Below are 13467 nucleotides of genomic sequence, written 5' to 3' on the forward strand. Positions count from 1 at the left end.
CCTTAAGGTTTATAACTGGGGATAAATTCAGAACACATCATTGTTTACTGTATCAGAAATTAGGATGGCCCTCGCTGAGTGTTAGAAGGGAACACCACTGCCTCCTCTTTGTTTATAAGGCATTACTCAATAAGCTACCCTCATATCTTACATCTCTTCTAAAACTCAAATCACTCTCACATAGGACACGTGCACAGGAATACCTAACCCTTGAAACCCCCAGCATTAATACTGAACTTGGGAAATTAGCTTTTAGTTTTTATGCGCCAGACAAGTGGAACAGGTTGCAGAAATCACTGAAACTAAATCAACTGGTTTCACTAAATCAGTTTAAACTTTTATTGGATGATACAGTATCAGTTGAGTGTTCCTGTTTTAGTATCTGAAATGCTGTTCTGTATTATTTATTCTGTATTATTCGTTCTGTATTATTCGTACTGTATTATTCGTACTGTATTGGCTTTGTGTCTTTTGATACTTGGTGTTGATTGTGATGTTTTTGTGTATTTGTATTATGTCAGGGCGTCATTGTAAAAGAGGGCTTACGCTCTCAACTGACCTTTCCTGAATAAATAAAGGTAAATGAATGAAAGATCAGCAAGTCCAATTGTGTGTGTGTGTGTGTGTGTGTGTGTGTGTGTGTGTGTGTGTGTGTGTGTGTGTGTGTGTCAGTCAAAGAAGAGGAACGTCTGAAGCGGAAGCAGAATGAACTGACAAAGTGCAGTGCTTGATGTCAGGGATTTAGTGTGGGAGGAAAGTGCTCTGAACCAAACACACAAAAAAGTACCAAAAGGGTCACGTGCTGGGTCACAAGTTCAAGGAAGTAAGTGTGTGTGTGTGTGTGTGTGTGTGTGTGTGTGTGTGTGTGTGTGTGTGTGTGTGTGTGTGTGTGTGTGTGTGTGTGTGTGTGTGCGTGCGTGCGTGCGTGCGTGCGTGCGTGCGTGCGTGCGTGCGTGTGTGTGCGTGTGTGTGTATCTCTGACACATGGGATGCTGGCTGACTGACTGGGGAGCAGGACTCATACCATGGGGAGGTGATGTCAGCTGGTACAAATGTCAGACACAGCTGGGACAAACAGCAGTACATGGCACACATAGAGCTAGGATAAATAGACAAGGAACCCCAACACCAAAGAATACAAAACCCAGACAATGAATCTGTTTCCATCCGGCCTTCTCCTTCGTGCCCCTCTGGCTAAGAAAAACAGATATAAAAACTCCTTTGTGTCTGTCTCCATTGGAGCTAGAAATGCTGCAGAGGCGAAAATATAACGCACTTTAGTGTTGCTGCTGTTCAGTTGACTTTAGACTCGCTGTTCAGTCATTCAGTCTTTCAGTTATTTTGTTACACAACCTACCTTATAGAGGTATGTATCTTAACCTGCAGAAATGTCTCTTGTTTTATCGGTTTATTGCGTTTTATTATACAATGATACATTGAACCTACCGTCTTATAAAAGACAGTTTTTCTGTAGAGCCTTATGTCAAGTTCCATCTGGACAGAAGAAAAAGGTCCTTGTGTTAGTTACGATCTGGAACGTTGCCCTTGGCACTGGAGACTGGTAGGTTTAATGCTACCCCTGAAGAAGACAGACTTTGTTTGCTCTGTGACCTGGGTGAAATTGAGAATGAGATTTATTTTCTATTCTATTGTACTGTCTATGATGAGGTAAGGGAGATACTGTTCAGTAAAATGTCCTCTATTTATGATGACTTTTTTGAGATGGACGATTATGAAAAACTTGAGTTGTGTTTTAAGAAAGGCACTTTCTTTATTGGAAACTTTCTTTCCCAGGCATGGGAGCTAAGGCAAAATGTTCTGTTCAGAAAATGATGTAATGATTTTGTTTTGCTGATATGGTGTATGTTATGTTATGCTGTGATTTAGTTTTATTACTGCGGCGTTGGCGTATGTTGTACTGCATAATATATCATATGTGTGTCTTGTAAGCCCATGAGGGCTGGGCACTGTCAAGTGCATGACACATTTAATAAAAATCAATCAATCAATCAATCAATCATGTAGCATCTCTCTTGTAATGTGTTGCGCTGAGAGTCTGTCAGGGCAATTTTCTTGGCCTCACTGTTGCACCTTAAACTATTTATGCCTGTTTAGTTGCACTTTGTATGTGTTTTAGTGTATTCTTACTTGCACTTTGAATTGTTGTGCATTTTAATCTGCTGCTTTGTGTTTGCTTTTATGTTTTGTTTTAATCATGTGTGCCTATGTCTCTGTGTTTACGCTCGCTGCAAACCAAATTGCCCTTCTGGGACACTCAATAAACTTGAATCTTGAATCTTGAATCTCACAGCACCTAGTTTTTGATTTATAAATGCATTGCAGACAGAGTAAGCTAATTTTGAAAAATGTAATTGTTGTATTTGATCAGATGCTAATATGATATCATGGCATTATATATCGGCAGGTGGTGACATGGAGCTGAGTGAGAAAAGGAACAAATATTGATGGTTAAGACAAAGACTACATCACAACAGTCTACTCTTAATGTTAATTTCAAATTATAAATCTGGCTTCAAACGGCTACAATTTGAGGAGGGGGGGAATTGCAATTTTCTTCCCAGTCGCTGCAGATTTTGGGGACCCCCATAGCTCTCAGGTTATAACTCGAACCCTGGACACAGGAGAAAGTTACCCCAAAAATGTACTGTATATATAATAGTGCAAACTGTAAGTCCGTATAGGAACATCACTGTGATTTTCCAACAAACTCATCACGCCAGCAGGCGGTATAAAAAGAATAGAATAAGTTGAAGAGTTGACACATTTGAAATGTAAACTGAATTGAGAAGGACCAATGAGAATTCTCAAGGAAAATGATAAGAGCACAAAGTATATTGCCAGCTATAATGCACATTATAAAACGGCTCTCTCAAATCAAGCAATCTGATTGGTTCACAGCCATTGTATAAATCCAGTAACCCACTCCAATAACCCATGGCCATGGGTTATTGAGTTGCCATGGCAACTCTCTTACTAAAAGGCTTTGGTTACCTCAAATGACAATGTAGAAAAAACAAATGGCGGAGACAGCTGTCAGATCCTTGTGAATCGATCTTCGCTTATAACTTTACTAATACTTCGCAGAAAATTATGTTTTGTACAAGAATAGACGCGGGCTAATGTCTTCTTTGCAAAAAAAAGGCTGTTAACCCCGCATTTAACCCCGCATTTAACCCCGTAACGTTAGTTGGTGTCGGGCTTTGCAGAAAAGCTCTCAGCTTCTCAGCAAGCGCTGAGAATGCAGTGCTGCGCTCGAGCTGCGTGTCGGGCTTTCCAGAAAGCTCTCAGCTTCTCAGCTTCTCACAACACACGAGCAGCGTGTGTTGTGGCATATATCCCGCTGCTCAGCAGTTATCCCACTCGGCCTGCGGCCTCGTGGGATAACAGCTGATCAGCGGGATATATTTGCCACAACACACTGGCTCTCATGCTATATTGCTTAAGTACAGGCTGTTGAATAACAACACAAATCCATTGGCTGTAGTAGTGCTTGGAAAGTGACCGTGGCTAGGTGGCTTTCTTTAGCAAGTGTTGCCAAACCCATGTCATCAGAGTAGCTGGAAGAATGTGATGAAATCCTCCCACCCTTGGTACACATTGTGAAACCAGCTTAGGGCAATGCCTAATTAAACTAAGTGCCTATAATTCGGGCCAAAAGGTATGTAAGCAAATGGACCTACTGTATGCCCGGCCCCTGAGGCCCGCGAGGAGGCCATGTGTTGTGTGTGTTGCTCGTCATGTTCGTTAGTTATCGTTTGGCATCTCCTTGATTATTGTTTTTGTTTCGTTTACCAGCTCTTTTTATGCGTTTTATCCTTTTATCTGCTTTTATTGGATGGTTTTTATTCGTTATTTTATGCACTGAATTGTGACATTGTATATGATCACTTCCTGGTAATTGCCTCTGTTTGTGAAGCACTTTGTAATGTTGTTTTGAAAGGTGCTATATAAATAAAGTTGTTATTATATTATTATCATTATTATATTAATTAATTTAATGATTGTCACTGTCATGAACATGTTAATACTTGACACCTATATAGATCTATTATACTGTGTGTTGTATATGACATAGCAATAATTTTCATACTCTGCCTTGATTTCCTGTTTTTGTATGTCCTATTATCTGATATTTATTCATACAGTATCATATATATATATATATTATATATATATATATATATTATATATATATATATAATATATATATATATATATATATATATACAGATTATTATGATTATATACAGATTATTTTCCATCACACTTGGTCTTATGTTGTTTTGTTAAATGTTTTGTCTTATTGTGTTTATTGTATTCTTGTGTAAGGACCCCCTTGAAAACGAGATGGTTCAACTCAAGGTGTTATATATAATATATTCCTAATAAAATAATGTCATGTTGATCTGACATTTACAAAGGCTTAGTTAAAATGTAACCAACAGTTTACTGCAGGCAGCTTTCACAAGCATTGTAACCTGACATGTCATACTGGGGCATTGGTGTTTCCCATAACATTCTCATGACCTGACAGCAGGGGTTCTCACACTGCAGCCCACAGACCAATTGCATCCCTTGCAAACATTTCTGGTGGCCCGTGATCAGTTAGACGACATGATGGTATTTGGCCCAATTCTAGGTTTACTGGAAGTGAAAAAACATGACATTAGTTATTATTACATTACTTATCAAAAGGATATCACCTATAATAGCCCAAATGTGTGTGATTTGGTGAAAAACATAGTTCAGAGATTGAATTGGAGCCTACTCTCTTTTCCCCCACTTTGCCAGAGTCAGAAACACATGTCTTCAGACAGACCTTGTTGAGGCTATTTGGTGTAGTCTGAAAATATGTGTCAAAAAGCAATATCACAATATATTGTCTCAATTGTTGTTGTTGTTGTTGTTGTGTGTGTGTGTGTGTGTGTGTGTGTGTGTGCAGGGGCGTTGGAAGTACTTTTAGGTAGGGGGTGCTGCCACCAATTGAACATTGGGGGCGACGGCTGACGGCGCCCATAGGGCGCCAAAAAATTTGGCCACTTTGTCGCCAGATTAGAGGAATATTAATATTAAGATTAGACTGTTGTGTCATTATTCAGTCACCTTTTCTCACTCACCTCCATGTCACCACTTGCTCCCACTGCTGTGTTGGAATCCTCATTCTCCCACCCTTTTTGGACTTTTAGCCATATTTAGAGGAATATTAAATTTTAAATTAACATTAGGATTATACTGTTGTGATGTCATTATTCAGTGTCTTCTCCTCTTCTCTGCAGCATTACTCAATTTACCCTCAGGACTCAGGGACAGTGATAGCCTACCTGCTATTCCTCCGATATATCCAGGGCCGGATTAATAGTACCATGGGCCCCCGGTGCTATTCATTTTCTAAGCTATTCATTTAGCCTTTTAAGGTAGTCATAAAGATTATATCTTCCAGACTGAAATGTTATAACAGAAGTGGAGTATTGGCCAGAATTACATGAACATTTGGACACTTATTCAGCGGGTATTTTGCATGTTGCGTTCAGGTGCACTGTAAAAAAAAAAAAAAATTTTTTTTTTTTTTTTTTTTTTTTTACATCTCTTGCCACCAGGGGGTGCTGCAGCACCCACCGCACCGTGCTTCCAACGCCGTTGTGTGTGTGTGTGTGTGTGTGTGTGTGTGTGTGTGTGTGTGTGTGTGTGTGTGTGATGACCATGATTCATAATGGCATGACTTTTAGTCTAGAACAGGCTATTAAAGAAAATATTTGTTTTGAAATTATTTTGGGGTCAATTTTTTCTTGGGTGGCCCTCAATCCAATGTTTGGTTCATGTAAACCCATCAAACTATGAGAAGCCCTGCCTTAATAAATAAAATAACAATGCTATTTTACACTTCAAACAACCACTAAACTGTGTGTGTGTGTGTGTGTGTGTGTGTGTGTGTGTGTGTGTGTGTGTGTGTGTGTGTGTGTGTGTGTGTGTGTGTGTGTGTGTGTGTGAGAGAGAGAGAGAGAGAGAGAGAGAGAGAGAGAGAGAGAGAGAGAGAGAGAGAGAGAGAGAGAGAGAGAGAGAGAGAGAGAGAGAGAGTGAGTGTGTCACGTGTGTATGTGTGTGTGTGTGTGTGTGTGTGTGTGTGTGTGTGGGGGGGGGGGGGCGTGTAGCTCGCTCTGAACGACAGTAACCTCGAGCCTCCTTTCCAGCATGGACCGGCCCCCAGCACGCGCCACCTTCACGAGTCCAATCAGAAGGCAGGGAATGCCCCCTCTCCTCCTCGTGCAACAACACTGGGTGACGACGCGCGTGTCACTTCCGGGCTCAGATGACAGAAAGTGGACAGAGTCGAGCCGCTACGGGGATTCATTCAATTCAACGCAAAGCGTTTTTCAGAGCGTGCCTGAATTAAAGGGCGTTCGGCGTGGTTGCACCGTTTCTGTAGCCGGGGGCACCGGGAGTCCGGGACACCGGGGGCGACACATCCAGAGGTAAGCGTTTGTTTCGTTAACGTGCCGGTTTGTGCCCAGATGTGCGGGATGCAGCAGCTGCGTCACACTCCCGCAGATAGACAGGAAAACACCCGGAAGTAAGGAGATCTGACCTTCAAAATAAAACCATATCGGGCTATTTGTCAGTTAACATGTAATGTATGTCTGTCTGTCTGTCTGTCTATCTTCTGTAGTCCCACTGTGGCATAGGCTACGCCCTACTGTTACTTTGCTTAACTTTGAAATAGCCATTTAGGCTACTTGAGTAGAAGAATTACTGGTCAAGTAAGTTGAAGTAAAGCATGAGCAAAATAAATTGTTCTGAAAAATGCTAACGTTTAGGCTACTACTTGTACTTGATTACAGTAATTTGCCTACAGTAGCCTAATTGCATTGATTAATTCCACCCCTGCCTATGAGGTTCTGTGACTATATGCTGTGGAAGGGACATTTTGGATAACACAATAGGCCTACAGATTCCTCCCATAGAGATTTTCTTTATTTTGGTCTGGTACTTCACTTACTTGGCAACATGCATGTTGTTCATGGTGCTTGGTACCATGAAAACCGTAACCGGAAGTTATACTTTTTATTCTGGCTAGCTTGACACCGTTTGGAGCGTGTCTGGCTCACTATTGAGAAATGAATACCTTGATACCACCAACCTGGCTAGTATGCACTACTATAGTAATACAATCTGCATTCACCGTGCAGCACTATGTGTGTTGTGCTCATTGAGAAAATGGAAGAAGAATGACTAATTTATAAGGGTCTTATGGTGTTACAGTTCTGTCAGTGAGCAATGTGGACATGAATAGCTAGATTGGGGATGAACCGGGATTTTACATTGCTTATACACATTTGTACAAATTGTACATGTGTCACAAAAGCATATTGTAATCATGTAAAAAAAAAAAGTAGGCTACAGTACAATTATGATATTCAAGCTAAAGGATTATTTTTTCTTTCTTTTTAATATTTCTTCCCCGATTTTTTTTATCCCATTTTTATCCCCCATTAGTGCTAATTTTAATTTATTTATCCTGGTTGCTGCTCCACCCTCTGCCGATCTGGGGAAGCTAAAGGATTCTTATTCACTTTTTAAAATGAGTGAACACACCTCTCTCAACAGTCCTCCACATTCTAACATTCAAAGCCTTGCAAGCTGCTTCCTCCATGCTGGCCAGTTGGACGTGTTTGCACTGCTGGAGTGCATTGTTGGCGCATGGCAACGGTTATCAAATTGTGGAGGTCCTTTAGGGAGGGCCTGTGCCTATACACAGAGATGCTATTGTCTGGCAGGGATGGTCCGATGTGATTTGAGAGCACACAGACTGCACTGACTTCCTCCCGCTAAGCCATATTCCCAAGAATATACAAGCAAGCCTACATGATTATGGTGTTCTAAAAGATATCTCAAGTAAATATGATATTTATGAACTCAGTAGGCTGTTGAGTGAGGGTTGAAAAGGGCAAATGTTGTGCCTGAACTTCCTTATTACCTGAACTTCCACCTCTAACCAACGGTGTTGGGCAAGTTACTTTCAAAATGTAATATACTACATATTACTAGTTACTTTCATTTGAAAGTAATAAGTTACTTTACAATATTACTGTCTGTGTAGAGTAACTTGTTACTTGTTACACTACTTTTGCATTACTTTTACCAAAACAACAGCAGCAGCAGAATGACATCGCCGCCCCGAACCATCCCGAAAAATAATTTAAACCGTCTTGAAATCAGTGTAAACCATCCAAAATTCTAAATGTTATTCTTTTCCTTTGTTATTGTCATCTATAGTGGTTATTTGCATAAAAACACACAGTTTGATTAGGAAATGATTGTATCTTTTTTAAATATGTGCTTTGATTTAATAAAATGTAACTCAATTTGTAACTTGAGTTACTTGACAAAGTAACTTGTATAATATTACTGAAATCCTATAAGTAATAAGTTATATTACGGAGTTACTGCTAAAAGTAATATATTGCATGTAATATGTTGCTTTTGTAATGAGTTACCCCCAACACTGCTAACCAACATAGTAAGGTGCAGCATATCTCATTATGCACTACAGATGATATGCTGTAGGTAGGTATGCAGTATTAGTATACTAAGAACCTGTAATCCATGTCAGAAACACATAAGTAGAGAGTTTATAATGGACAAAGAAACAGATTGGTAACTGGCATGTCTGCATAATAGTTTGTGTCACCATGCACAGGGTCTGAGCCACATAATCCAGCCAGTTATGTTGTTTCACTCAAATCATGCTTAAGACCACTCAGAGCTTTGGCAAGCTTTTGATTACGCCATTATCTGGAATGGGCAAAAGAAATGCACTCAGGCCATGTTCACATTACAGGCAAATCCCATTTGCTGATAAAGTCATTAATCATCATTATCTTGATTGGTTTCCCAAATCTGATTTGGGAGTGTGTCCGCACTGCCACAAATCTGATTCTCAAGTCCGATCTGTGTGTCCAGACCTAAACAGCCTATCTGCATGGGTTGCTATGGTAACGACGTGGGCGTCAGTAAATACGTACGTTGGTGACGTGGTTTTCCTGCGCAGAAGCATTTGATGACGAGTTGCGAGTGACGTTCAAATCAGATTTGGTGGATCTGCGCGTCCGCACTCAAGTCACATCAGTCGAAAGCAGATTGGAAACTACCTCCATATGTGGTTTGGGACAAGTGACACATATCAGACTTGGGAGCGTCCAGACTCATAAAACCAATCTGGATAAAGTCATTAATAGGTCACTAAAGTTCACAAATCAGATTTGGCCTCCTAGTCTCAGACTCAGGCTACATTCAGACAGACAGACTCCAGCGAGACGCAGTGGCCGCAGCGTGTACTGCAGCTGTAGTACGCCGATTGTAGGGATCAGTGTCTCATGTCAGCACCCCTTTCTGCCTTCTCCCCTTCAAAACAAGCATGTGTGCGAGGCGAGCGAACCAGGAAAAGACGATTTTAAAAGTTTGTAGGCTGTTTTTGTAGGCAGGCTTTCATTGACAAAATAACCGGATCACTTTGATTGTGAGCCTATATGACCACTGCGTGTTTTTCACGCGGACTTACCCCCCATTGACTATGAATGGAGTGTGGGGAAACCAATGCAGAGCGCTGGATCCTGTGTGAATCCAGCCTTTAGGCTAGTGTGTGTGTGTGCCTAGCTATCATGCGCCCACTCACCCATACACACAAACATTCCACAGACACCCTTTTTACAATCACACACACACACACACACACACACACACTTACACACACACACACACACACACACACACTGTCATCGGGACTGTGTCGTGTGCTGGCATGTCGTTTCACCACAATGGTCATTTTGAACTTTTCAGCCTGCTTAGCTGAGTGGGTGACGTCGCCGCACAAAAGAGCCCATTCACACTATCCCTTAAGGAAGCAATGGTGCCCTCTAACAAACACATGCACGCATGCACACACACACACACACAGACACACACACACACACACACACACACACACACACACACACACACACACACACACACACACACACACACACACACACACACACACACACACACACACACTGCTCACCCCACTACCTTCTTAAAGGCCTTGTCAGAATATTACCCAATGAAGCCAGTGATCCGAGGCTGTTTCCAAAGCTGCTGCTTGTTGCAGAAAGCTGCTTTCCGTTGAGCAACAACAACATAATATTGCATCTGCTCCTCTACGCTATACTTTAAGGTAAGGCATTGGGTTTGTGCTTGCTTGTGTATTACCAGAGACCTTTAGATAGAGAGCCCCCACACCCGGGTTCCGCCAATAATAATTTGCTCTCCTAAATGGGCGTGGTTATCAGCTTGTGATTGGCTGTCTGTCAATGGTGTGGCACTTCATTGGCTGACCAGTCCCCTAATGGGGGCGTGGCAGTGGCGAAACCTCCGTGGCACAGATACAGGAAGTGACTGGAAGTTGGGGTGTCTCTGTTTATGTTAAAGGTCTTTGGTATCGCTGTGGTGCAAATTCTAATATGAGGGTCATAAGCTTTTGCAGAGAGAGAGAGAGAGAATGAATGAAAGAGAGTGGAGTTGGGCTTGTGAGTGGGGTTGTTAAGGTGTGGTTGGATCATTAGGAAACGCCCTGCTGGCCATGTGCTGTCATTGTGTGTGTCTGACTCACTCAGCCTGTCAGGCTGGAGCCACTGGAGGAACTGGCTTGTCTCTGCTCATTGGGGAGTGCAGGGTTTCGTCCAGGTATATTAATGGCTGCCAAAGTAAAGGCCATATATTTTAGCTTTAATTATTATTATTATTTTTTAATCCATGCTAGAGAACGACACCATCCGCGATCGATGAACTAGCGGACAATCTCCCGTCGCTCTGCCCTGGAGTGACTGGAGAGATAACGCAGATCAAATCAAAACCAAGAAATGACAGGTGTGTTTTGTGTGATTGATGTTCTGCTCTGTGTGTGTGTGTGTGTGTGTGTGTGTGTGTGTGTGTGTGTGTGTGTGTGTGTGTGTGTGTGTGTGTGGAGATTTAAGTGCCAGTCTGGGAGCACCTGGTGGTACTGAGTGTGACACACACACACTCACACACACACACACACCCTGCCAGGCAGCACCTGGGTGTGAGTCCTACCTGGGCATCGTATGTACACACTGGCTGTTGTAAGGCTGACCCGTAGGCAGACAGTGACACACAATACAACCTCCTTCCCTCTGTGACCGCACCAACACCTTATCTCCTTTCCCTTGTTCAATGTGCCAGGTTGCACCTGGGCACAGCACACAGGGCACTCCCCACTGCTATATCAAATAGCCTAGAGTCTGTGGACATAGTGGCTAAGCTAACTCCACCATCGTACAGTTACAACATCACCAGGCCTAAGCCTCTTGATTCAGTTTAAACTTCTTTGAACTATTATTCTTATATTATTTTGTAAAAAATTGGGTAGACTAGATCGGTGGTTCCAAACCTTTTCGGACTCATGGCTTGACCTGAAAATCTCAAAAAAGTTAGGGGCTATATAGGCTAATTAACACATTGAGTGCCAAGGACGTCTGTGCACGTCCTAAAAAAAAGTAACGAGGAGTGCCAAGGACGTCTGTGGACGTCCTAAAATCATAATTCATATTATTCCATAATTCTGCTGTTTAAGGTCGTACCTAGCCAGTGAGCATGAATCCCTTCAAGGGATCACACGGCGCCACCTTAAACATCGTCACGGAAGCTGCGCCACCCACCTCAGATCCTTTACTTTGTGCAGGAGAAAGCGGAGAAAGCCGTGATCAACGATGCATGCTTCAGCCAGAGCCGTATATATTGCTCTGTCTACAGCGGAGAGTGGGCTCGGCTGCATCCGCGCTCACAACTGAGCTCTTATGCTTCTATCTATCTCCACACGATTTCCTGCCAGAAAGCCAGCATCTGAAGCCGAACGGCCAAGCCTTTTCGTTCAGTCGCGTTTGCCAGCGCGCATCATTTCCTTGATGCGCGCTGGGATCTGTCCGGGGCAAAAACGGAGTCGAGAAAACAAACTCTGTGCGTGTGGGAGGAGCCCGCAGCTCAGAGGTGGAGAGGGGGGAGGGGAGAGGGGGGGGGGGGGGGGGGGGGGGGGGCACGCAGGCTGCACAGAAACCGCACCACGCCACCACATCAGAAAACACCAGCCAGAGTCAGTGAATGTGCTCGAAATTAGAGTGCAAAAGGTATTCATAAAAGTGACTATATCTTGGAAAGTAAAAAAAAACGACAGAAAACCCTTGAAAGTGCACTTTTTTCAGAGGCTGCCATTTCATAATGGAACTGTCTAGAAACAAAATTTCTTCTTTGGAAGAAGCAGGAGCGTTCAATGTTTCATTAAAGTCCAGCCCCGTCAATATAGCCATAATAGAAAAAATTCTATAGCTGTTTTCAACTGAATGGAAGTGAATCTGGCACAGGCTGCAGACAATTTTACTGAAGCGCTGTGGCACTCAATGTGTTAACGGATAAGTGATTACAAATTAAATAGTGGTATCATTCAACAATGGAGAAATGCATTCTCATAAATAAAAATTACCCCCCCCCCCCCCTCCACAAAGTTCATCTTAGGTTACATGAGGAAAATGGCTGAGCTCTATAGTTGGGTAACCAACCAGTAAGCACATTACTGAGCTGTCTGACTCTGTCATGAAACACAGAGCCAGTATTTTCTCACGTGTCACATAATGATATTCAAATGTAGAGATGCTACAGGAAGTCTATTTTTTGACAGCAGACCGAGACCTTGTGTAAGACGTGTAAAACCATGGGAAGCGAAACTGTGGTGAAGCTAGTTCAAGTCCACCTCACGCCCTAATTCTGTTCCACCAGAGCGATCTTCTGCTTATCCTGGTAGACTGTATCCTCTATGCTGTCCACATTCACTTCAGACAGACTGTATCCTCTATGCTGTCCACATTCACTTCAGACAAACTGTATCCTCTATGCTGTCCACATTCACTTCAGACAGACTGTATCCTCTATGCTGTCCACATTCACTTCAGACAAACTGTATCCTCTATGCTGTCCACATTCACTTCAGACAGACTGTATCCTCTATGCTGTCCACATTCACTTCAGACAAACTGTATCCTCTATGCTGTCCACATTCACTTCAGACAAACTGTATCCTCTATGCTGTCCACATTCACTTCAGACAAACTGTATCCTCTATGCTGTCCACATTCACTTCAGACAAACTGTATCCTCTATGCTGTCCACATTCACTTCAGACAAACTGTATCCTCTATGCTGTCCACATTCACTTCAGACAAACTGTATCCTCTATGCTGTCCACATTCACTTCAGACAAACTGTATCCTCTATGCTGTCCACATTCACTTCAGACAAACTGTATCCTCTATGCTGTCCACATTCACTTCAGACAAACTGTATCCTCTATGCTGTCCACATTCACTTCAGACAAACTGTATCCTCTATGCTGTCCACATTCAC

The 13467-nt window shown here is 42.5% G+C and overlaps 1 protein-coding gene across 1 annotated transcript in view; it reads left to right on the top strand.

The window, feature by feature from the left end:
• Nucleotides 1-6349: 6349 nt before the first annotated feature.
• Nucleotides 6350-13467, top strand: part of LOC310777415 (fatty acid CoA ligase Acsl3-like) — a 70649-nt gene continuing 63531 nt past the window's right edge. The window contains exon 1 of the mRNA XM_083637745.1: nucleotides 6350-6491. The gene's annotated coding sequence lies outside the window, so the exon portion shown is untranslated. The remainder of the gene's footprint in view (nucleotides 6492-13467) is intronic.

The sequence above is a fragment of the Poromitra crassiceps genome (genome assembly GCF_964638095.1).
Source record: "Poromitra crassiceps genome assembly, chromosome: 5".
NCBI lineage: Eukaryota > Metazoa > Chordata > Actinopteri > Beryciformes > Melamphaidae > Poromitra > Poromitra crassiceps.